The 24,465-nt window shown below is 48.5% G+C and overlaps 1 long non-coding RNA gene across 1 annotated transcript; it reads left to right on the forward strand.

The window, feature by feature from the left end:
- Positions 1–530: 530 nt before the first annotated feature.
- LOC138647088 (uncharacterized) lies at positions 531–24,465 on the forward strand. Its single transcript, XR_011314873.1, has 4 exons — positions 531–640; positions 3,091–3,214; positions 8,479–8,543; positions 24,188–24,465. It is a non-coding gene; the product is annotated as an uncharacterized lncRNA (long non-coding RNA).

The following is a 24,465-nucleotide window of genomic DNA, read 5'->3' on the forward strand; positions in this document are numbered from 1 at the left end:
GAAGAAAAAAAAAAAAAAAAAAGAGGAAAACTGCGCAAAAAAAACCTAACAAAACTGCAACATTCAGAAAAGTGACAGATTATGAATTTGGCTAAAACATCTGAATAATGAAACCTGAAAAGGAGAAAACATAAAGAAGGCACAAAACAATGAACAAAGTCACTGCAAGGAGCAGGCGTCCAATGTAAGATCAGGTGCTAACGCCCTACTGCTGGGGACACAGCAACACCTGGCCATGCTGGGAGTTGTAGTCCTGCACTAGTGTGACTATAGAGCAGGAGACTGCCCCTGTATATGACGAGTACTCACACTGCGGTCCCGGGACGTCTCCTCTCACTTCGGCCGCTCAAACCCTCCACAACTTCAGCCTTTACCTTCACTTCCGCCCTTCTCCAAAATGGCCGCGTCCCACTCCTTTCCGGCACGCCGTTGTCTTCCCGCTCTTTTCCTCAGTCCCGCTCTTAAACGCAAAGTCTGCTGGGAGATGTAGTTTTCACGCGGCCGGAAGTTAGCGAAAAAAAAACAGCGTTGTGGTATATGAGCGGGAGATTTCTGATACTGATCCTCCCACAGAGGTAAAGAGACGGGGGTGTAATGGAAACTGGAGGAGACGAGCAAGCGAAAGCCACCAACCAATCAGGTAGCTGCGTTTCATATAACCTTTAACCTGCAGTGGGAAAATGAAAGCTGCGATCTCATTGGTTGCTAAGGACTGTTACCTTTTTGGTTGCTAGGGACTGTTGGCTTGCTGCAATGCATTATATATAAATATGTATAATATATGGTTTTATGTTTTTATAGCGGTGTCCATACATATATGCCTCTGTACACACACACATATATATATATATATATATATATATATATATATATATATATATATACACACACCTCAGTGCATGATTATTTTCTCACATCGTTGCCTTGTGAACCCGTTTAACGGACTACATTACACCACGGCATAATGCGGTGTGACGTAGTCCGTTAACGCCGCCATTGCATGGCGAACGCATCGCTAGCGCACGCCCACATTGGGCATGCGCTAGCGATGTGCCATCATTTGAGTGACGGACCGCGAACGGTGCTTGCAGCGTTCGCGGTCCGTTCCTCGCTAGCGCAGATCAGCGATCTGTGCTAGCGGGATCGGCAAACGCGATCCCTTTTGGGACATTGCGTTATCGCAGTCTATAGCGTTATGCGCTAAACGGACTGCCCTAACGCAATGTGAACCTAGCGTTTTGTCCACCGTGCGTTTATGGGAAATCTCAGCTAGCGTTACACTTTAACAAGCGTTTCGCGATGGTTTTGTAGCCAGAGCTGAATGATTGGCGCGCGTTTACACCATACGGCATTTTGGGGTGTCACAGGGCGGCTCACGGTACAGGGCTGTAATGTCCCACACATACATTGCTAGGACTGCACTCCCTGACTAAGGGAGACCTAATAATGGGCCCGGTGATTGGGTCAGACCTCTTGGATGGACCCCTCGCTCCTGGCATCTTATGCGATCTCCCATCTTTTTTTTACCTTCTTCATCGTCCTACTGAGGTTGCACTTGAATCTACAACCACCAGTACCGGCGCCATTCCTCTAGTCGCCTCCGCGGGTGATTTCTGACGGTGGAGGAGGCCGTGCTCAGCTCTTTCCGCCACATTTGCTGACAGATAAATTCTATAAGATGCTGTTTGGAAGGTGCTGATCCCCCGGGGCCCTGAACGCACACCCACTGTAATGGAAACCATTGATCTGTGCCGCCGGCTGAGCTGTAACGCGGGAGCAGAGAAGTGACCGTTCCCCTTCCTACCTCGCTCCAACGCGCCCCTGGCGTCCACGAGATGGACAGAAAATAAAATCCGATGTGATGAAGAGGAATGAGCGGGAGGTCGGCAGTCAGGTGACGCCAGGTCTAAAAGGAACATCGCAGGGAGAGAGTATGAAGCAGAGCTGAGATTATCGAAAGTAGGCAACTGAAGGACCAAGATACACGGGCGGCTGTACTGACACAATGGGGGCTTTACTGATGTGGGAGGAAAGCAAATTTATTGCGTAAGTCCCTCGTGGGTAATGGCTGCCTCCTCTGCGCTGCTGTCCACAGGCTAAGGGCGCAGTCAGACGGCCATATAATACAGACAACGATCGCATCGCAATGCTCGGACCGGAGTGTGACAGCCTGTATTTCTATGGAGCTGTCACCCTTGGGTCAGGAAAACCACCGGCCAGTCCATGCACTGCGATGCTATCGTCGTCCGTGTTATATGGCTGTCTCACAGCGCCCTTAAATTGTCCATACACCATATTCTGGGCAGCCGAACAAGTGACCACTCCCTGCTCCCCCAAACGCATGAAACCGCCAAGCATTTTTTTGTTTTGTATGTAGAGAGTGGAGTAAGTCTCTGCCAGACTCCTCCGTCCCCTCCGGACTCTTCCGTCCCCTCCGGACTCTTCCGTCCCCTCCGGACACTTCTGTCCCTTCCGGACTCTTCTGTCCCTTCCGGACTCCTCTGTCCCCTCCAGACTCCTACGTCTCCTCCGTCCCCTCTGGACTCTTCTGTCCCCTCTGGACTCCTACATCTCTTCCGTCCCCTCCGGACTCCTCTGTCCCCTACAGACTCCTCTGTCCCCTCCGGACTCCTCTGTCCCCTCCGGACTCCTACGACTCTTCTGTTCCCTCCGGACTCTTCTGTTCCCTCCGGACTCTTCTGTCCCCTCCGGACTCTTCTGTCCCCTCCGGACTCCTCTGTCCCCTCCGGACTCCTCTGTCCCCTCCGGACTCCTCTGTCCCCTCCGGACTCTTCTGTCCCCTCTGGACTCCTCTGGCGATTGCTAAATTCCAGACAGATCAAATAAATTAAACTGTCGAATCCTTGAATCGGGTATACAAGAGGTGTATGGCTGACCTCACAGACGTCGTCGGGTTCAGCTCCCGTTACTGTAATGGGTACGGCTTTGTTTATACACTGCGTTTCCAAATTATTCTACAAATTGGATTTAAAGGTCATAAAAATATATTCTTTTCACATAAACTTATGGACGGTTTGTTTACCAGGATCTTTTGATCCATCTCAGACCCTTGTGATAATTATTTTCCAGGTGCCCAATTGCAGGGAAATTTCTGAAGAAGGACGTTCCATATTGTTAAGCAGTCACAGGTTCCAACCATTATGGGAATTAAAACTACCTCTGCTGTCGAAAATACGGCAATGCCTCAGACAAGGTATGAAAACATTAGATATTTCATGGAAACGTAAGTGTGATCATCGTACTGTGAAGAGATTTGTGGCTGATACAGAGCACAGACAGGTTCGTGCGGATAAAGGCATAATGAGGAAGGTTTCTGCCAGACTCATTCATTGGTTTAAGAGAGCAGCTGCTAAATTACCATTACAATGCAGCAGACAGGTATGTGAAGCTCCAGAGACTGCAAAACCCTACTATTTGGCCACCTCTAAACCGTGCTCACAAGCAGAAACGGTTGCAGTCTTTTTTTATTGATGATGCTGTGCAACCCTGGATTGTCCAGATGGACGGAGTAATGGATGTTTGTGGACGGCCATCGAGTCCCAACAAGGCTGCGACGTCAGGAAGGAGGTGGTGAAGTCATGTTTTGGTCTGGAATCATGGAGAAAGCTGGTAGCCCTTTTAGGGTGCCTGAATGACCTTTGAAAAGTTTATAGTTTCTGACTGACAACTTTCTAACATGATATAAAAATAAGAACCGCGCCGTCCATAGCAAAATCATCTCATGCTGCAAAGAAACCTCAGAGTCATTGGCCTCTATGGGCAGAGAAGTAGGAAACTCCTGGTGCGCTCACCACCCTCCCCTGACCTCAGCGCCATTGAGAACCTTTGGAGAATCCTCCATCAGAAGATCTATGAGGGTGAGGGGGCCGATCACATCAGAACAGCAGCTCTGGGGGCGATTCTGACATCCTGCAAAGAAATCCAAGCAGAAACTCTCCAGAAACTCTCAAGATCAATGGAGAACGAACTGTGGAGGAGAAATCCCAGAAGCTCCGATGTGACGTGGACTCGGCCCTAGGAGGGTTCTGATGTCAGTAATGTGACCTCTAACGCTGCAGATCCCACAGGTCGCCGATCTCAGATCTTCACAACCCAGAAGATGTCCGGACTCTTGCTCTGCAGGAGAATTTGCTGCATTTTGAGTTCTTTTAGTTTTGAAAAATAAATGTGATTTCTCCTCTAACAGTCGATGACATTACACGACTCCTCTGCATCCAGGAAAATCCGAGGATTTGTGGAATAATGTGGAGCGCAGAACGACGCAGCGACCGATCTGCCTGACCATGGACACCAGCGACGTCTGACAAGCCGCGGTTATGCAAAACATCTGACACGTCGAATGTCCCGGACAGACCGGAATTACGCCGGCAGGAACGGGCATAATCCGTGCCGGTGGGTTCAGACGCTGCTCCTGTCGTGGTTTTTTTTATGCCTCTGATGTGAACAGAGCCGAAAAGACTCATTCCAAAAAGCATCATTATCCAGCACAGCCGCCATCGGCCTGTCAGGGGGGCGGCTGTCAGTGAGAGGCGGTCACTGGACACTTCCTTCTCGGTGATTGTCAGGAGCTAAACGGCAGCTGCCAATCACACCGGATAGGACCCCAATCCCTCTGTTAGGCAGCAGAGACGGCTGTGCCCCCGGTTGTGGCCTTTCCAATGTGACCGCCGCTGCCGCTCCTCCTCGTCTTGCAGGCTGCTGGCTGCTATTTTTGACATTCGTCTTCAATCACATCTCAGAATAATTTTTGCAATTGTCTTCCCAGCAGGGACGGGGTTAATTAGCCCCCGATCATTTCCTGCTCTTATGGCACAGATTAGCGCCGGCTCCCGCTCCCCTCGGAGGAGTCACATAAATATCCCGTTTGTTGCCGTGTTCGGATCCCACGCACGGCGCTCACTTCTCACTTTGTAGCATTATGGTGGGTGTATTGTTCAGGTTGGAGTCGAGCGGTACCCAGGAGCCGGCGCCGGAGACAGTCGCCATGGCAACTGCAAAAGAGAGGCGCGTGCAATGGAAAGAATAGTTGTGCAATGCCCCGGAGGGCAGGGGACGGTCCGCAGCGGGCGCTACCCCGGACCGGGCAGATCTGCACCGGCAAATGAGTCCACGAATCTCCCGGGACGTCTCTGCCGACCGACCGACCGCTCGGAGATCTCCATTAACCCTTAATTGACAGAGAAGAGGAACGGCTTGTATTAGACAGTCCCATTATTCCGTCCCGGCACATAGCGCTTCCTCCTGCGCGGAGTCATCGCGAAAAGATAAAGACGAAATAAATGGGGGGAAGAAGAAGATTAGACGAGCCGGTCATCTGTGGAGGAAGAACCCAGGAGACGTGCAGTGTATCCCAGCTACTCGGCTTATATACACAGCTCAGCCGCAAGTATCACACAGGATAGGATTAGATACACAGCTCAGCAGTCAGTATCACACAGGAGCGGATTAGATACACGGCTCAGCAGACAGTATCACACAGGAGAGGATTAGATACACAGCTCAGCAGTCAGTATCACACAGGATAGGATTAGATACACAGCTCAGCAGACAGTATCACACAGGAGAGGATTAGATACACAGCTCAGCAGTCAGTATCACACAGGATAGGATTAGATACACGGCTCAGCAGACAGTATCACACAGGATAGGATTAGATACACGGCTCAGCAGTCAGTATCACACAGGATAGGATTAGATACACGGCTCAGCAGACAGTATCACACAGGAGAGGATTAGATACACGGCTCAGCAGTCAGTATCACACAGGATAGGATTAGATACACGGCTCAGCAGACAGTATCACACAGGATAGGATTATATACACAGCTCAGCAGACAGTATCACACAGGAGAGGATTAGATACACAGCTCAGCAGTCAGTATCACACAGGATAGGATTAGATACACGGCTCAGCAGTCAGTATCACACAGGATAGGATTAGATACACGGCTCAGCAGTCAGTATCACACAGGAGAGGATTAGATACACAGCTCAGCAGACAGTATCACACAGGATAGGATTAGATACACGGCTCAGCAGTCAGTATCACACAGGATAGGATTAGATACACGGCTCAGCAGACAGTATCACACAGGAGAGGATTAGATACACCGCTCAGCAGACAGTATCACACAGGAGAGGATTAGATACACGGCTCAGCAGACAGTATCACAGGATAGGATTAGATACACGGCTCAGCAGACAGTATCACTCTGGCTTAGATACTGTGGCTCAGTGCATCAATCTATATTCGTGATAGAACTCTTTCCAGTGGTTGATGCTGGTTGTTGTAGTCCTCCTGATTAGCGTAGTAGTACAGGACGTGGTGGCAGAACTTCCCTCCGATCTCCGTTTTCCCAACGCTGCGAATTTCCTCCAAATAGAAGCCAATTAGAAGAGTAAATTGTCTGGGAAAGTTTGCAATTATCATAAAAAGCCTTGTGAATCCGCGGCTTCATCGGGAAGCACGACGCTTAGTGCCGCAATAACACCGGATAATCGCCCTATCCCCGGGGCTCCAGCAGGGGGCGCTCTGTGTCACTGGGGCTATTATAACATTTGCGCCTTTAAACCTTTAGATCCTAAATGCCAGAATTGTGCAATCAATATCAGTCACATTCAGTGGCCTCTAAAGGGAACATCACGGTGTCTGTCGGTGACCCTCACCCTGATAACACAAAAAACATAGCACCCAAAAATCCTCATGTGCATGATCTCGGTGCTTCCACCATGCTTTACCCTGCAGCTCTGCTCCATTAGTGAACAGCTAGGACTTGGCTGCATTGTATATCGGAGTCTGACGGAGTTAGAAATCGGATGCTGCTCTTTCTTTCTTTCCCCCATGCTTCACAGTGCTGCACGTCTTACTCTGAGTATTACCTGGTTCTCTGTGTGACTTTTTTCTCTCCTCCATGTTTTACACTGCAGTTCTGCTTCTTCGGATCACTGGTCCTCGGTTCCATTCCAGTTCCTGATAATAACCTGATCAGAGCGATCGATCGATGCGATCAGCTGTAATCTCAAGGGGGAACCTGCCTTGATTAGTTTGATTCCTCTGCAGCGCCGCCACTGGGAGAATGGAGTATTACACCCTTCCCATGAACATCACTGGGATTTCCATATAATGCACCGTTGGGCCGGGTCCTTCACAGTGAGAGGTGCTATAACCTATGGGGGTCCTCACTGCGGACCCCGCTCTACTGGGGTATATAGAAATGTGCTTCTAATTCTAGAGGGAGCGACGAGCGCAGAAGTTAATGGCGGCATTTATACCGCGATGTGCTGAGACAACATTTATGAAGCCTGATTAAATATTATATCCCCACTTGTGCCTGTTCTCCGCAGCCTGTAGCACCAGCGGGGGAGGCACATAAAGTGTCAGTAGACTGCCGACACTTAAAGAGGGATCTATAAAACGAAATGTCCCATCCGTATCCTGGCAGAAAGCCTCCGGTCACAGAGCCCATGAAACCGCTGCTGCCTGCCCGGGATCTGAAGCTCCGTTCATCCTGAGCCCCCTGCTTCATGAATAGAATATTAGATGTCCAGTAATGACTGACGCAGAGACAAGAACACTTACAGTGCAGATATATGTCTAGGCACTCCTGGTGCTGTGGAACTACAACTCCCACAATGCTCATATAGCCTGTGGCTCTGATAGGAGTTTATACTAGCGCAAAGGCCAGTGACCTGCAGCAGTCCAACTCCCATGGAACTACTATTCCCAGCATAACCTGACAGGCTGTGACCTTGACAGCAGATCAGATCTATATACCCTTCAGGCTCTCTGGAAAGCTGAGTGACAGCCACTAAAGCAAGGGACAACGTCCTGCATCACTCCAGCGGTAGTGGAACTACTACTCCCAGCATACCCTGACAACCTTTACCTGTACAGCAGATCAGGGTCTGTGAAAAGCTGAGTGACAAACCCAAGGGCAGAGGTCAGCAGTGCGTAGCACTAAACTGTTGGGGAACTACAACTCCCAGGATTTCCTGGCAGCCTTAAAGCAATTTCAGAGCCAATTATTATCTCTAGACAATCGGCCACCTGTACCACTCGAGCTGTTGTGGGACTATAACTCCCAGCATGCCCCTGCAGCCTCCACATAGCAGTATAGCAGAGCAGCTTTATATGGCGATTAGGGTCTGTACAAAGAGGAGTGACAACCATTAGGGCTGGAGTCAGCAACCTGTGGCACTCACTGCTGTGAGACTCCTGTGCATCCTGGGAGTTGTAGTCCCACAGCAGCTGGAGTGCTGCAGGTGGCTGTACACTCGCTGCCTTATGAGCTCTGTAGTAGTGTTGCCACCACGGACCGTCCTGCACCATTATGTCCAGCAGCACGGGCAGATTGCACACATGCCCGGTATTGACTTATGAGGATTGATCTCGGCTCCCGATGCTTTTAATTTAGGCCGAGCAGAGATGATATTGTGATGTTGCTCAATTCCTTGCAGGCTCTTGGGACAGGAGATTAATGGAAGATCCTCCAGAAGATGCAACGCCAATTAATCTGCCGCAGGTATGGGCCTTCACCGCCCAATGTCTCCAGAGACCCCACAGAAAACCAGGAAAGATGGGGGGAGTCTACGGATGAGAATGAGACCAGTGACACGGAGAGCGAGTTATCAGAAGCAATTACATGACGTTCATCTAAGGTGTCACCAGCAGTAAAGGTCAGGGAGACAGTTCATTATTGGGACTGCTTCCTCCACGCTGTGCCGGGGGTGGTGAGAGTGGGACCCTGCTGCAGACGATGGTGGTGGTGATGAAGTCCGGACCGTGCTGCAGAGAGTGGTGGTGGTGGTGAGGTCAGGACTGTGCTGCAGATGATCGTGGTGAGGTCGGGACGGTGCTGCAGATGATCGTGGTGAGGTCGGGACCATGCTGCAGGCAGTGGTGATGGTGGTGAGATCGGGACCGTGCTGCAGGTGGTTGTGAGGTCGGGACTGTGCTGCGGGCGGTAATGGTGGTGGTGAGGTCGGGACCGTGCTACAGACGTTGGTGGTGGTGAGGTCAGAGCCGTGTGCCAGACGGTGGTGATGGTGAGGTCAGGACCGTGCTGCAGGTGATGGTGGTGAGGTCAGGACCGTGCTGCAGGCAGTGGTGGTGGTGAGATCGGGACCGTGCTGCAGGTGGTGGTGAGGTCGGGAACGCGCTGCAGACGATGGTGGTGAGGTCGGGAACGCGCTGCAGGTGGTGGTGGTGAGGTCGGGACCGTGCTGCAGACTATAGTGGTGAGGTTGGGACTGTGCTGCAAGCGGTGGTGGTGAGGTCGGGACCGTGCTGCAGGTGGTGGTGGTGGTGAGGTTGGGATCCTGCTGCAGGCAGTGGTTGTGGTGGTGAGGTCGGGACCCTGCTGCAGGCGGTGGTGATGGTGAGGTCAGGACCGTGCTGCAGGCGGTGGGGGTGAGGTCAGGACTGTGTTGCAGATGATGGTGGTGAGGTCGGGACCGTGCTACAGGCGGTGGTGGTGGCGAGATCGGGACCGTGCTGCTAATAATAAGCCCTGCTGCTAAAACAGATAGGCTAAAAACCACGTCCAGTGCACCATGCCACGTGTAAGCCACAGGTGGTGCCACGTCTCTTGTGCCATCTTTCATAATGGGCCATTTCGTAGAAGTTTTTATGACCATATAGTAAATCTCCACTGAGTCCACCCTTCAAGTTCCCCGGTAACTGCCGCGGCTCCGGTTATATCTAGTGGTAAGTAGCCTGACTCCTCTCCCCGGCCCTAGCGTGCCATTACGGCTACAACTTTCTGCCATTAATGACGTCAAGCGTTGCCTGCCATGGACGTGTCGCCTGCCGATTAGATACAACCTCTGAGGCTCTGGTTCCTGGTTCTTATTCCTGACTTTGCTCTTGGCTTTTATGCTGGTCCTACGTCTGTCTACAAATTCCTTTGTGTCAGAGTGCATGAATTTCCCACCATTAGCTTTGATGCAGATTTTATTTATGGCCTGAAAAGGTGTCCATTCATATTGGGGGATGAACGCGTAAAGATCGAAAAGTAGGAAAAATACTCAGACTTCTACTATTCACCAATGGAACAATGATTGATCAAACTGTATGGCGGCCATCGCCTTCTGATTTCCATGCTACCATCATTATATGCTGGCGAGTCAATATGAACATGTCTGAAAATCTCCCAAATATATCTCTTTTATCAAGGGACTGAGAATGGAAGCAGTTTTGTTTAAAGGGGAGATTCCAGGATTTTTTTTTTTTTTTTTTTGGGGGGGGGGGGGGGGGAACTCATGGGAGGAACAAGCAGTGGGGCATAAATATTCCAGAATTTGGCATTCATGGTGTGTGGGGTATCATCCTGTCTATATTCATATTTTGCTGATTTTAGGAGTGTTGTCTTGTTGATCTGTATCATTCTATGTATTCCCTCTAATGTGACGACACAGCATTTAATCTTAATTATCCAGACATCTATTTTCAGTAGGTCAAGAAGCACAGACTATTGTTTGTACTGTATGAGCCTTCAACGTTGACTCTTGAGTTGACGTTTGATGCAGCATATTGTGTTGTTATCTTGCAAGGCAGGAACATAGGGTAATTAAACAATAGATGTTTGTTAATATGTTGATTTACACATTGTACCGGTCAGCTAGTTGGTGACCTGCAAAACAGAGGAGGAAAAATTAGGCTGATTGATTAAATACTCAAAAAATGAGTGTTAAACTCATCCCACCTCCTCCTTGACCTGTGGATGATGACCCGAAACACAAATGTAAGTGTAAAGAGGGATTTCTGTCCTGCGAGAGAGAGACTAGTAAGATAGACCCTTTGTGGGAGGCTGATGCGAAGGCCAGCACCCCAGAGAGACTTGGAGAAACTCTGATTATCCTGTAAGATCCTGCTGGAGGAGCCGATACAGAGAAGTGTCTGGAGCCGCACTGCCATGTCGATCTCTAAGCAGAGGATCGTGACCCATCTCCCTGGTTATTGTCCTGTTACTGGACTGTATCCGTGTTCCTGGACTCTTTTATCCTCTGTGTGGTGGATTGTTTCATGGACCTTTCGGTTTGCATGTTATAAAGGTTCTTGGATCGGTTCACTTCTCTCTCGCTCTGCTGATTTGTGTAGTACCGGAGTAGGACCCTGTGACAAATGTGTTGCAACATGTAACCTTATTTGCCCATTTTGAGAAAATTGAAATTCAAAGAGAGACTGGAAAACATTCAGCATTTCGCCCCCATGGGAACACACAAGGATCGGTGGTTTTTATTTTCTGTATCAGGCGGGGCGTCCGTTTTGGGCTGATACCAGATTGTTCATGGACAAGCAGAGCAGCATCCGAGGAAGCAGAGCGGCATCCAAGGAAGCAGAGTGTGCCGCTCCGGCAGCCGTCAGATGTCTCCCACTTGTGAGATTTGCAGTAAATAATTCACTGAAGCTTCATAAATATAAATTAAGACTAAATTCTGGGGTCATTTTTATTTCCTCTGAATGTCACAGCTTGAGATTGTCTGTGACCACAGCCGGCAGCGGCAGCCGAGGAGCCAGCTCCTGATTTCTGATAGGATTTTTTTTTAGCCGTCATGTAATAACATTCTCAGCCGGCGCTCACGTTCTGCCTGTTTATCCTTTTACTTTAATCTACTCGCTCCCGACTCTGACTATTTTTTTTCTTTTCACTTGTCACTTCTATATTTGAGTGTCATAAGAGGAGAATTACTGTGTGCTAACCGTGTAATTACCTTCAGTTAGAACACAGGCATTATACTCCTCGGGAAACTACACGTTCCTGCTCCTCGCACAGAGACGCAGCGCGGCACATCGGGGACAGAGACAGCAACAGAGATGTCAGGAGCAGTCAGAGATACAGGAGGCAGCGAGGTGTGGAGGGGGCGACACTGCTCTGGGGGGCAGCACACGATAAGTAATGGATGTACACCAGCAGAATAGTGAGCGCAGCTGTGGAGTATAATACAGGAGGTAACTCAGGATCAGTAATGTAATGTATGTACACAGTGACTGCACCAGCAGAATAGTGAGTGCAGTTCTGGGGTATAATACAGGATGTAACTCAGGATCAGTAATGTAATGTATGTACACAGTGACTGCACCAGCAGAATAGTGAGTGCAGCTCTGGAGTATAATACAAGATGTAACTCAGGATCAGTAATGTAATGTATGTACACAGTGACTGCACCAGCAGAATAGTGAGTGCAGCTGTGGAGTATAATACAGGAGGTAACTCAGGATCAGTAATGTAATGTATGTACACAGTGACTGCACCAGCAGAATAGTGAGTGCAGCTGTGGAGTATAATACAGGAGGTAACTCAGGATCAGTAATGTAATGTATGTACACAGTGACTGCACCAGCAGAATAGTGAGTGCAGTTCTGGGGTATAATACAGGATGTAACTCAGGATCAGTAATGTATGTACACAGTGACTGCACCAGCAGAATAGTGAGTGCAGCTCTGGAGTATAATACAGGATGTAACTCAGGATCAGTAATGTAATGTATGTACACAGTGACTGCACCAGCAGAATAGTGAGTGCAGCTCTGGAGTATAATACAAGATGTAACTCAGGATCAGTAATGTAATGTATGTACACAGTGACTGCACCAGCAGAATAGTGAGTGCAGCTCTGGGGTATAATACAGGATGTAACTCAGGATCAGTAATGTATGTACACAGTGACTGCACCAGCAGAATAGTGAGTGCAGCTCTGGGGTATAATACAGGATGTAACTCAGGATCAGTAATGTATGTACACAGTGACTGCACCAGCAGAATAGTGAGCGCAGCTCTGGGGTATAATACAGGAGGTAACTCAGGATCAGTAATGTAATGTATGTACACAGTGACTGCACCAGCAGAATAGTGAGTGCAGCTCTGGGGTATAATACAGGAAGTAACTCAGGATCAGTAATGTAACGTATGTACACAGTGACTGCACCAGCAGAATAGTGAGTGCAGTTCTGGGGTATAATACAGGATGTAACTCAGGATCAGTAATGTAATGTATGTACACAGTGACTGCACCAGCAGAATAGTGAGTGCAGCTCTGGGGTATAATACAGGATGTAACTCAGGATCAGTAATGTATGTACACAGTGACTGCACCAGCAGAATAGTGAGTGCAGCTCTGGGGTATAATACAGGATGTAACTCAGGATCAGTAATGTAATGTATGTACACAGTGACTGCACCAGCAGAATAGTGAGTGCAGCTCTGGGGTATAATACAGGATGTAACTCAGGATCAGTAATGTATGTACACAGTGACTGCACCAGCAGAATAGTGAGTGCAGCTCTGGGGTATAATACAGGAGGTAACTCAGGATCAGTAATGTATGTACACAGTGACTGCACCAGCAGAATAGTGAGTGCAGCTCTGGGGTATCATACATGGTGTAACTCAGGATCAGTAATGTAATGTATGTACACAGTGACTGCACCAGCAGAATGAGTTCAGCTCTGGGGTATAATACAGAATGTAACTCAGGATCAGTAATGTATGTACACAGTGACTGCACCAGCAGAATAGTGAGTGCAGCTCTGGGGTATAATACAGGAGGTAACTCAGGATCAGTAATGTAATGTATGTACACAGTGACTGCACCAGCAGAATAGTGAGTGCAGCTCTGGGGTATAATACAGGATGTAACTCAGGATCAGTAATGTAATGTATGTACACAGTGACTGCACCAGCAGAATAGTGAGTGCAGCTCTGGGGTATAATACAGGATGTAACTCAGGATCAGTAATGTATGTACACAGTGACTGCACCAGCAGAATAGTGAGTGCAGCTCTGGAGTATAATACAGGATGTAACTCAGGATCAGTAATGTAATGTATGTACACAGTGACTGCACCAGCAGAATAGTGAGTGCAGCTCTGGGGTATAATACAGGATGTAACTCAGGATCAGTAATGTATGTACACAGTGACTGCACCAGCAGAATAGTGAGTGCAGCTCTGGAGTATAATACAAGATGTAACTCAGGATCAGTAACGTAATGTATGTACATAGTGACTGCACCAGCAGAATAGTGAGTGCAGCTCTGGAGGATAATACAGGATGTAACTCAGGATCAGTAATGTATGTACACAGTGACTGCACCAGCAGAATAGTGAGTGCAGCTCTGGAGGATAATACAGGATGTAACTCAGGATCAGTAATGTAATGTATGTACACAGTGACTGCACCAGCAGAATAGTGAGTGCAGCTCTGGGGTATAATACAGGATGTAACTCAGGATCAGTAATGTATGTACACAGTGACTGCACCAGCAGAATAGTGAGTGCAGCTCTGGAGTATAATACAGGATGTAACTCAGGATCAGTAATGTAATGTATGTACACAGTGACTGCACCAGCAGAATAGTGAGTGCAGCTCTGGAGGATAATACAGGATGTAACTCAGGATCAGTAATGTAATGTATGTACACAGTGACTGCACCAGCAGAATAGTGAGTGCAGCTCTGGAGTATAATACAGGATGTAACTCAGGATCAGTAATGTAATGTATGTACACAGTGACTGCACCAGCAGAATAGTGAGTGCAGCTCTGGGGTATAATACAGAATGTAACTCAGGATCAGTAATGTAATGTATGTACACAGTGACTGCACCAGCAGAATAGTGAGTGCAGCTCTGGGGTATAATATAGGATGTAACTCAGGATCAGTACAGGATCACTGATTATAGATCTGTGATATTACAACTCGGTGTCATTCATTTTCAGTGGGACAAATCTGCAATGTGTTTTAACTCCATGAACAATCTGAAAAATACAGATCTTTGCCTCATAAGCAGAGAAGGAGTTACACTGCAGATTGATGGGTGCAGAGATTCAGAGCCCGCACCAATATTTAATGCCTATCATATGAATGCCATCATTTGTAATAATAATAATAATCTTTATTTTTTTATAATCTTTATTTTTTATATAGCGCTAACATATTCCGCAGCGCTTTACTTTTTTGCACACATTATCATCACTGTCCCCGATGGGGCTCACAATCTAAATTCCCTATCAGTATGTCTTTGGAATGTGGGAGGAAACCGGAGAACCCGGAGGAAACCCACGCAAACACGGAGAGAACATACAAACTCTTTGCAGATGTTGTCCTTGGTGGGATTCGAACCCAGGACCCCAGCGCTGCAAGGGCTTCTGTGCTAACCACTGAGCCACCGTAATGCCATAATTTGTAAAGTCTTAGATCGCCCTTTTCGGCAGTAGTGAAAGGAATCCTCTCTATTTTTTCTTGTACCGATTGTCCTTGTCCTGTACATCTGTGATCGCACATTAATGGCCTCCGTGTTTTCGTCTTATTGACCACTGTTGTAAAGTCAGAACAAGATACTGAGTGCTGAGCAGAGAAGAACATTGTCAGAAGTTCATGTCCTGATTCTCCAGCTGCTACAAGGAACTTCTGCCCGTTAAATATTAATGGCAATGAGTCACCCAGCGACACCGATGCCACATGAAAAGCAGAAAATCTGAGAAGAGCGACAGACACAAGAAGAAGAGAACAGAGAAGAAGCAAAGCAAACCGCAATGTAAGCAGTGATGAGAGGGGGACGTGGACTGACCCCTGTATACAGTGTAATCACAGTGCTGTCCGAATGGAAATGAGCTATCAAGGTCCTGCACCCCGAGTGTCAGTGTCATTATCCTGCACCCCGAGTGTCAGTGTCATTATCCTGTACCCCGAGTGTCAGTGTCATTATCCTGTACCCCGAGTGTCAGCGTCATTATCCTGTACCCCGAGTGTCAGTGTCATTATCCTGTACCCCCAGTGTCAGTGTCATTATCCTGTACCCCGAGTGTCAGTGTCATTATCCTGTACCCCGAGTGTCAGTGTCATTATCCTGTACCCCGAGTGTCAGTGTCATTATCCTGCACCCCGAGTGTCAGTGTCATTATCCTGCACCCCGAGTGTCAGTGTCATTATCCTGTACCCCGAGTGTCAGCGTCATTATCCTGTACCCCGAGTGTCAGCGTCATTATCCTGTACCCCGAGTGTCAGTGTCATTATCCTGTACCCCGAGTGTCAGCGTCATTATCCTGTACCCCGAGTGTCAGTCATTATCCTGTACCCCGAGTGTCAGTGTCATTATCCTGTACCCCCAGTGTCAGTGTCATTATCCTGTACCCCCAGTGTCAGTGTCATTATCCTGTACCCCGAGTGTCAGTGTCATTATCCTGTACCCCCAGTGTCAGCATCATTATCCTGTACCCCCAGTGTCAGCGTCATTATCCTGTACCCCCAGTGTCAGCGTCATTATCCTGTACCCTGAGTGTCAGCGTCATTATCCTGTACCCCGAGTGTCAGCGTCATTATCCTGTACCCCAAGTGTTAGTGTCATTATCCTGTACCCCAAGTGTCAGCGTCATTATCCTGTACCCTGAGTGTGAGTGTCAGCGTCATTATCCTGTACCCCAAGTGTTAGTGTCATTATCCTGTACCCCGAGTGTCAGTATTCCGTCCCCTGAGTATCGGCGTCATTATCCTGTACCCCAAGTGTCAGTGTCATTATCCTGTACCGTCAGTGTCATTATCCTGTACCCCAAGTGTCAGTGTCATTATCCTGTACCCCGAGTGTCAGTGTCATTATCCTGTACCCCAAGTGTCAGTATTCCGTCCCCTGAGTATCGGCGTCATTGTCCCGTCCTCTATGTATCGCTGTGTCTAGATTGTTCTGCCGTCTTTGCTGTGATACATTAATATGAGGCTTCACCTGACATCTTACTTTCCGAGTTCTTCCACTGACTCTGGTGATAGTAACAGTGGGAATAATATGTGATACATAATAATAATAATAATATTATCTACAGAATAAGCTTTTTCACTTGATATTTTTCTGCTTCTCCTGAATATTTTAGTACTTTTCACTCCAGAATATTTCCACTTTTGCTGGGATTCCGGATAGATTCACTTGACAGGAGCTCAGAGTGTATTTTTTGTTTCCTTGGTGGGAATTATGGCATCTAATCTGCTGTTTTATGTTCACTGTATGATGCTGCTGGAGTGCAAATAGCGGCTCAGCCGGGGGTCAGCGCTTTATTCTCAAATTATCATTATATGGCACAAGGTATCATTATCTGATATGAGCGGAGCGCTGTGCCACCGGGAGCTCGCTCTCTGCTGTGTACTTTACTAGACGACAACGGAGACGGGGCGTGGGGAACATTACACCAAATAGCAATGTATAGCGAGCACATGCACTCCGTCCGCTCAGACAACCACTCGTTCCTTCATGCCAGTTTACCAAGATGCCACATAATGGAAGCAGCGCAGAGCATTTAAGTGTCGCGGTGTAACATTGTGGCAATCGAACAGTTATTGACGTCTGCTCCTTTCCTAATTCTCAGACCTGGAAGCTTGTGGCTATGCTGCTAAAGTATGTCCCTACTAAAGTACAAAGTCAGGGCGTGGAGACTTTTACGACGGACCCCTGTATTTGCTCCTGGGGGCAGTCATTGATAAGTGGAAGACAATGGTGGATGCTGAGACATTGTGACCTCCTTAGATCCTTTTACTTTTGAGATGAGGAATCTTTTTTTCAATTAAAATTTGCCAGTTTGGTCAAATTTTTCTAAAAAAAATGTATTTAATTTGCTGCAAATCATAATTACTACTCTGGGGTCTCCTGGGGCTGTACCCAACTCTTTTTAAGCTCTTTAATGCAAACACAGCCTTAATAATATCATAATGACCTCCACATATCGGAGTAAGCAGATGGTAACCACTAATGCTGTCACACACTGTCTGTAATGTTTATTCAGTGTTATATGGTTTTCTCTCCCTATATCTATTGATGAGATATAACATTATCTCACTATCCAGAATTTACCCTAAAAATGTCTGCTGCATTCCTGCCTCGGCTTTTATACAGGCTATGATAGTCCTGACTGGCTGTGCTTGTACCAAGTGATGTGATCGCCATGCGGACGCCCGAGCTCATGTGCACTTTCTATGTCTCCTGCAATCTTCTGCTTTGTGTAAAATGGCAGCGGGCTTTTTTTTTTTTTGCCCTAAATCGAATTTCAGATTGTTCCAATTCAACACAAATTTGATTCACATCGAATTGTTCATCTCTACTATACACTTGTGGCAACATCTGGTAAGATGTAAACCTATATTCCTACATAATGGAGACAACCAGAGGCCCCTCGCTGACTCCTTCATCAGACTCCTGTTCTTAAAGCCCACGAATGTCTCAGAAATATGTGAAGTCTCTCCCAGGCAGACGGCTCAAGGTAACGAGTAACAAGTGGCACGAGCTTTGTTTCATCTCCCAATAGGAATCGTATAGTTCTGTGTCTACACTACTGATTCTGGGGTTAGCAGCCTATCGTTTGATGTGTTAGGGTACTTTCACACTAGCGTTTTTTGTAAATCCGTCACAATGCGTCGTTTTGCAGAAAAAACGCATCCTGCAAAAGTGCTTGCAGGATGCGTTTTTTCCCCATAGACTTCTATTGGCGACGCATTTGCGACGGATTTGCACACTTCGCATCCGTCTTGCGACGAATGCGTCGTGCTTTGGCGGACCGTCAGGAAAAAAAAACCCTACATGTAACGCTTTTTCCGACCGCGCATGCGCGGCCGGAACTCCGCCCCCACCTCCCCGCACCTTACAATGGGGCAGCGGATGTGCCGGAAAAATGCATCCGCTGCACCCATTGTGCAAAGCGTTAAACGCTAGCGTCGGAATCTCTCCCCGACGCATTGCGACGGGGAGATTCCGACGCTAGTGTGAAAGAAGCCTTAGTTGTGCATATCAGTCGGATAGAAGCATTGCATGAGACACAATGTTTCTTTTCAGTTGTTCAATATTTTAACAAGTAAGCATCAACTGTGACAAAACACTCTGGGATCGCCTTTGCTGGGGTCAAAGGACACGTGGTTTGTGCATTGAATCCGAGGCGTACAGCAGGTTTCTGAGCAGTCTGACCTCAGGTCAGATTTATTAACGTGAAAGCAACACAAAAAACAAAACATAAAAATAAATCCTAGCCTGTCCGGCACTAACTAAACAAATACGTTGCTATCTCAACAACTGGGGGGGCTTCTCCCACCCAGCTAACATCACACAATTCTTGAGCAGAGCTCTTCACTCACGTTTGTCCCACACAGGCAGGCAATCTGTGTGCCCCAGGCAGACACTGGAAACACCCAGCTGGTCATCTTTTATTCCTGCAATCATTAACCCATTAGCACCCTGAAGATACTGAGTGGCCTAATTCACATAGGACAAACACCTGGGCGAGATATACCTGCCTCCATCTACCACACCAGCATGAGTCTTACATATCCCCCCCCCTTGCTCAGACCACTCCGGTCGAGCAAGAACACTTTTGAAACAGTGCACTCGGGATAGGGCATCGGCGTTCCCCATCTGCACCCCAGGTCGGTGCTCCACCATAAAAGAGTAAGCCTGCAGGGCAAGGAACCACCGGGTTACCCGACTATTACGGTCCTTGTGGAGGTGCATCCACTTGAGAGGGGTATGGTCTGTGACCAGCCTAAACTTCCTACCAGCCAGGTAATACTTGAGGGAGTCGAGAGCCCATTTAATGGCTAGGCACTCTTTTTCAACCACCGCATATCTCTGCTCATGTACATTCAGTTTCCGACTGAGATAGAGGACCGGGTGTTCGACTCCGTCCCTCACCTAGGAAAGTACAGCTCCGACACCAGTATCAGAGGCATCAGTTTGTACCACAAACTCGCTGATGAAATCAGGAGTCACTAGTACGGGCTGAGAGCACAAAGCCCGTTTCAGGCTGTGGAAGGCCTCTTCAGCAGCTGAGGTCCATTTTACCATGACGGAACCCTTCCCCTTGGTAAGATCCGGCAAGGGAGTAGCCATGGCTGCAAAATTGGGTATGAACCGGCGATAATAGCCGGCAATCCCCAGGAAAGCCTGCACTTGTTCACTGGTTGTGGCCAGCCCTGAATTGCCTGTATTTTGTCGATCTGGGGTTTAACCACTCCTCGGCCAATCACGTAGCCCAAGTATCGGGCTTCTTCAAGCCCGATGTGGCATTTCTTGGGGTTTGCCGTTAAACCTGCATCTCGCAGGTCATCAATCACGGCTTGTACCTTCTGGAGATGAGTTTCCCAGTCCATGCTGTAAATTACGATGTCATCCAGGTAGGCAGAAGCGTACTGTCTGTGAGGCCTCAAGACTCGATCCATCAATCTCTGGAACGTTGCGGGAGCTCCGTGAAGTCCAAACGGCATATAGACATACTGGAACAGACCTTCCGGTGTAGCAAATGCCGTCTTCTCTCTGGCCGCCTCGGCCAGAGGAATCTGCCAGTACCCCTTTGTTAAATCCAGGGTCGTAATGTATCGGGCTTTACCAAGCCGGTCGATCAACTCATCGACCCGGGGCATAGGGTACGCATCAAATTTAGAAACTGCATTCAGTTTCCTAAAGTCATTACAAAACCGGATGGAGCCATCCGGTTTAGGTATCAACACAATTGGACTGGACCAGGCGCTGTGTGACTCCTCAATGACTCCTAAGTCCAACATTGCCATCACTTCCCGGGAGACTGCTTCACGGCGGGCTTCCGGAATCCGGTAGGGCTTCACACGAACAGTGACGCCAGGCTCTGTGACAATCTCATGTTTCACCAACTTAGTCCGGCCAGGTTTTTCGGAGAAAAACTGTCGGTTCTGTAACAAAAATTGCTTAACCTCAGATTTTTGTCGTTCTGAGAGAGTCTCAGCAACCTGCACCTCTGGTACAGTAGGTGAACAAACCGGACGGGGCAGATCCGCCGTTAGGGCAGAGCGGTCTTTCCAGGATTTTATCAGATTCACATGATAAATCTGTTCCGGTTTTCTCTTACCCGGCTGGTACACTTTATAGTTCACTTCACCAACTCTTTCTCGGACCTCAAATGGGCCCTGCCATTTCGCCAGGAATTTACTATTTACCGTAGGGATTAGGACCAACACCCTATCGCCGGGTGCAAATGTACGGACCTTAGCGCCTCTATCATAACTTTGCCTCTGGGCTCCCTGGGCCTGTAACATATGGTCCCTAACAATGGGCATGACAGCGGCAATACGATCCTGCATTTGTGTTACATGGTCGATCACCGTTTTAAAGGGAGTGACTTGACCTTCCCAGGTTTCTTTTGCGACGTCCAGCAGTCCCCGGGGACGACGGGCGTACAACAGTTCAAAAGGCGAAAACCCTGTGGAAGACTGGGGAACTTCCCTAATGGCAAACAGCAAATAGGGTAACAAGTAATCCCAGTTCTTCCCATCTTTGTCTATCGCCTTCCGGAGCATCTGTTTTAAGGTTTTGTTGAAGCGCTCAACCAGGCCATCTGTTTGAGGGTGATAGACAGACGTACGCAACGGGTCTATTTGTAAGAGCCTGCAGAGCTCCTTCATTACCCTCGACATAAAGGGAGTCCCCTGGTCGGTCCCCTGGTCGGTGAGTATCTGTTTTGGAATTCCCACCCGACTAAACACTTGTACCAATTCCTTGGCGATCGTCTTGGTAGCTGTGTTACGCAAAGGGACGGCTTCCGGGTAACGAGTGGCATAGTCCATGATGACGAGGATATGTTGGTGCCCACGTGCGGATCGGGGAAGGGGCCCAACCAAATCCATCCCAATTCTCTCAAAAGGGACCCCGATGATAGGAAGGGGTACCAAAGGGCTACGGAACTAAGATTTAGGGGCCGCGATTTGGCACTCTGGACAGGACTCACAATAGTTACGCACATCACAATGTATTCCAGGCCACACAAAACAGTGCAATATCCTTTCTGTGGTTTTCTGTACCCCCAGATGTCCCCCCATTATATGTCCGTGGGCCAAATCCAGTACCTTCCGCCGATAAGGTTTGGGTACCACTAATCGTTGCACTGTGTCTTCCCCTTTTTTCTCTACCTGGTAGAGCAAATCATTTTCAAGAACCATATACGGGTACGCTAGCCTAGTGTCAGGTTCTACGGGTACCCCATCTATCATTTTTACATTTTTCCTAGCCGGAGTTAGGGTAGGATCTTTCATTTGCTCGCTGTGGAAGTCATCCACCTGGACTCCCAAATCTGGCAGGCAGGGTGCCGGATGGCTGTCTGCCTCCGCCTCTCGCTGAGGTTCCTCAGTTTCCTCTGTTTCCCCCGCCATGACGGAGAAGGGGTACTGAAGGTTAGATTCACCAACCTCCCCAGCAACATCTTCCTGTGGGGTCTCCTCTAGGGACTCGGGACCTCCAGATGGTATGGGAGAAGATTCACAGGTACAGCTACCGTGAAGGAGCAACTGATTCTCCCACAACTGCCAGAAATAGGGAATATCCCTGCCCAGGATTACATCCTGTAACAATGCGGGGACGAGTCCCACTTTGTGCTGCACTGACCCATAGGGAGTAGAAATTCATATGACCGCTGTTAAGTACGAGCGGGTGTCACCATGCACACACGTCACAGAAAACTTGTCAGACGGACCAGACGGAAGTGCCACCAGACTAGCTTTCACCAGAGTCACCACACTTCCAGAGTCTAGTAATGCCACAACATTTTTCCCATCAACAGATAATTCACACAGGTGTTTCACTGTATCATTTTGACCCGCATTCACACTCACTAGCTGTGTAACCAAAGACATGCGTTTTCTAGAGTCTATAACGTCGCACTGCATGGGTTCAGCGGTAACAGGACAGTTCGCAGAAACATGACCCTTCTCATGGCAGCGGAAACACCTAACAGGTCCCCTACTGAGACCACCGTCCAATACTCTTGGTCTCGGAGTGCGAGCAGTCCCGGACTCCTTCCCCACAGTTTTAAGCGATTTTCCTTCACCCGTGGTCCCTGGAACAGTCTTACCGGTTCCACGAGGAGGAGGCACAGACCGGGGGCTGGCGGTGTCGTCGGGAAGTCCTTCTGCCACGGAATAACGCTCGACCAACTCCACAAGTTGATCCGCTGTCGTGGGATTTCCTTGGCTTACCCACCTTTTCAGCACTGGGGGTAGTACTCTCAGGTACTTGTCCAGGACAACCCGCTGGATTATTTCGGGTATTGTCAGTACCTCGAGTTGCAGCCATTTCTTTGTCAAGTAGATCAGGTCGAACATCTGAGACCGCGCCGGTTTATCTTGCTGGTATGTCCACTGATGTACCCTCTGTGCACGGACAGCCGTCGTCACACCCAGCCGGGCCAGGATCTCAGCTTTCAGCTTCTCAAAGTCCTGAGCGACCTCCGGGTCCAAATCATGGTAAGCTTTTTCGGCCTCGCCGGAGAGAAACGGGGCAATCAAATCGACCCATCGTGCCTTCGGCCACTTCTCTCTCAATGCCGTCCGCTCAAACGTTGTCAGGTATGCCTCGACGTCATCTTCTGCAGTCAGCTTTTGCCAGTATCGACTCACATGGATCCTTCTGGACTCTGCTTCCGGGTCAGCGTCAGGCATGCTCACCAGGCGCTGCGCCACCTGTTGGAGAAGTTGGCGGTCTGCAACCGTCATGTCCACTAACTCCTTCAGCTGTGCGGCCATCAAGCGATTAGCTTCGTGCTGTGCGGCAGTGGCCTGCTGCTGTACGGCAGTGGACTGTACTAAGGCTTTCACCACGTCTTCCATGCTGTCGCCTGTGCCACGGTATGCCCGCGTTCTCCACCACAATGTGACAAAACACTCTGGGATCGCCTTTGCTGGGGTCAAAGGACACATGGTTTGTGCATTGAATCTGAGGCGTACAGCAGGTTTCTGAGCAGGCTGACCTCAGGTCAGATTTATTAACGTGAAAGCAACACAAAAAACAAAACATAAAAATAAATCCTAGCCTGTCCGGCACTAACTAAACAAAATACGTTGCTATCTCAACAACTGGGGGGGCTACTCCCACCCAGCTAACATCACACAATTCTTGAGCAGAGCTCTTCACTCACGTTTGTCCCACACAGGCAGGCAATCTGTGTGCCCCAGGCAGACGCTGGAAACCCCCAGCTGGTCATCTTTTATTCCTGCAACCATTAACCCATTAGCACCCTGAAGATACTGAGTGGCCTAATTCACATAGGACAAACACCTGGGTGAGATATACCTGCCTCCATCTACCACACCAGCATGAGTCTTACACAACAATACAAAGTTACAAAGCAGCTTTAATAAAGAACATTAACAGATGATGGTCGTCTCTGTCTCCCATATAGGATGACTGTTTTTTGCAATAATCCATTCCCAAAGCGGCAGGAAATCCTATGAAGAGGCCACGGGAGGAAAGCCAGCGTGTGGTCGCTCTGGCAAAGTTTTTGGGGAGACTTGCAACTTTTTAGAGCTTGCATTTTTCTTTTGAGAAGCTTTCTCTTCCTTAAATCGACTAAGGCTTCTCCACATGCTCAGGTTCATCTCTACATAATGTCCAGCTGCTCGGAAGATACGGGTGAATATCCACTCGTGTGTATTGTTGAACTCTTATCAAAACTCTCTT

This window comes from Ranitomeya imitator, chromosome 8 (genome assembly GCF_032444005.1).
Source record: "Ranitomeya imitator isolate aRanImi1 chromosome 8, aRanImi1.pri, whole genome shotgun sequence".
Classification (NCBI taxonomy): Eukaryota; Metazoa; Chordata; class Amphibia; order Anura; family Dendrobatidae; genus Ranitomeya; species Ranitomeya imitator.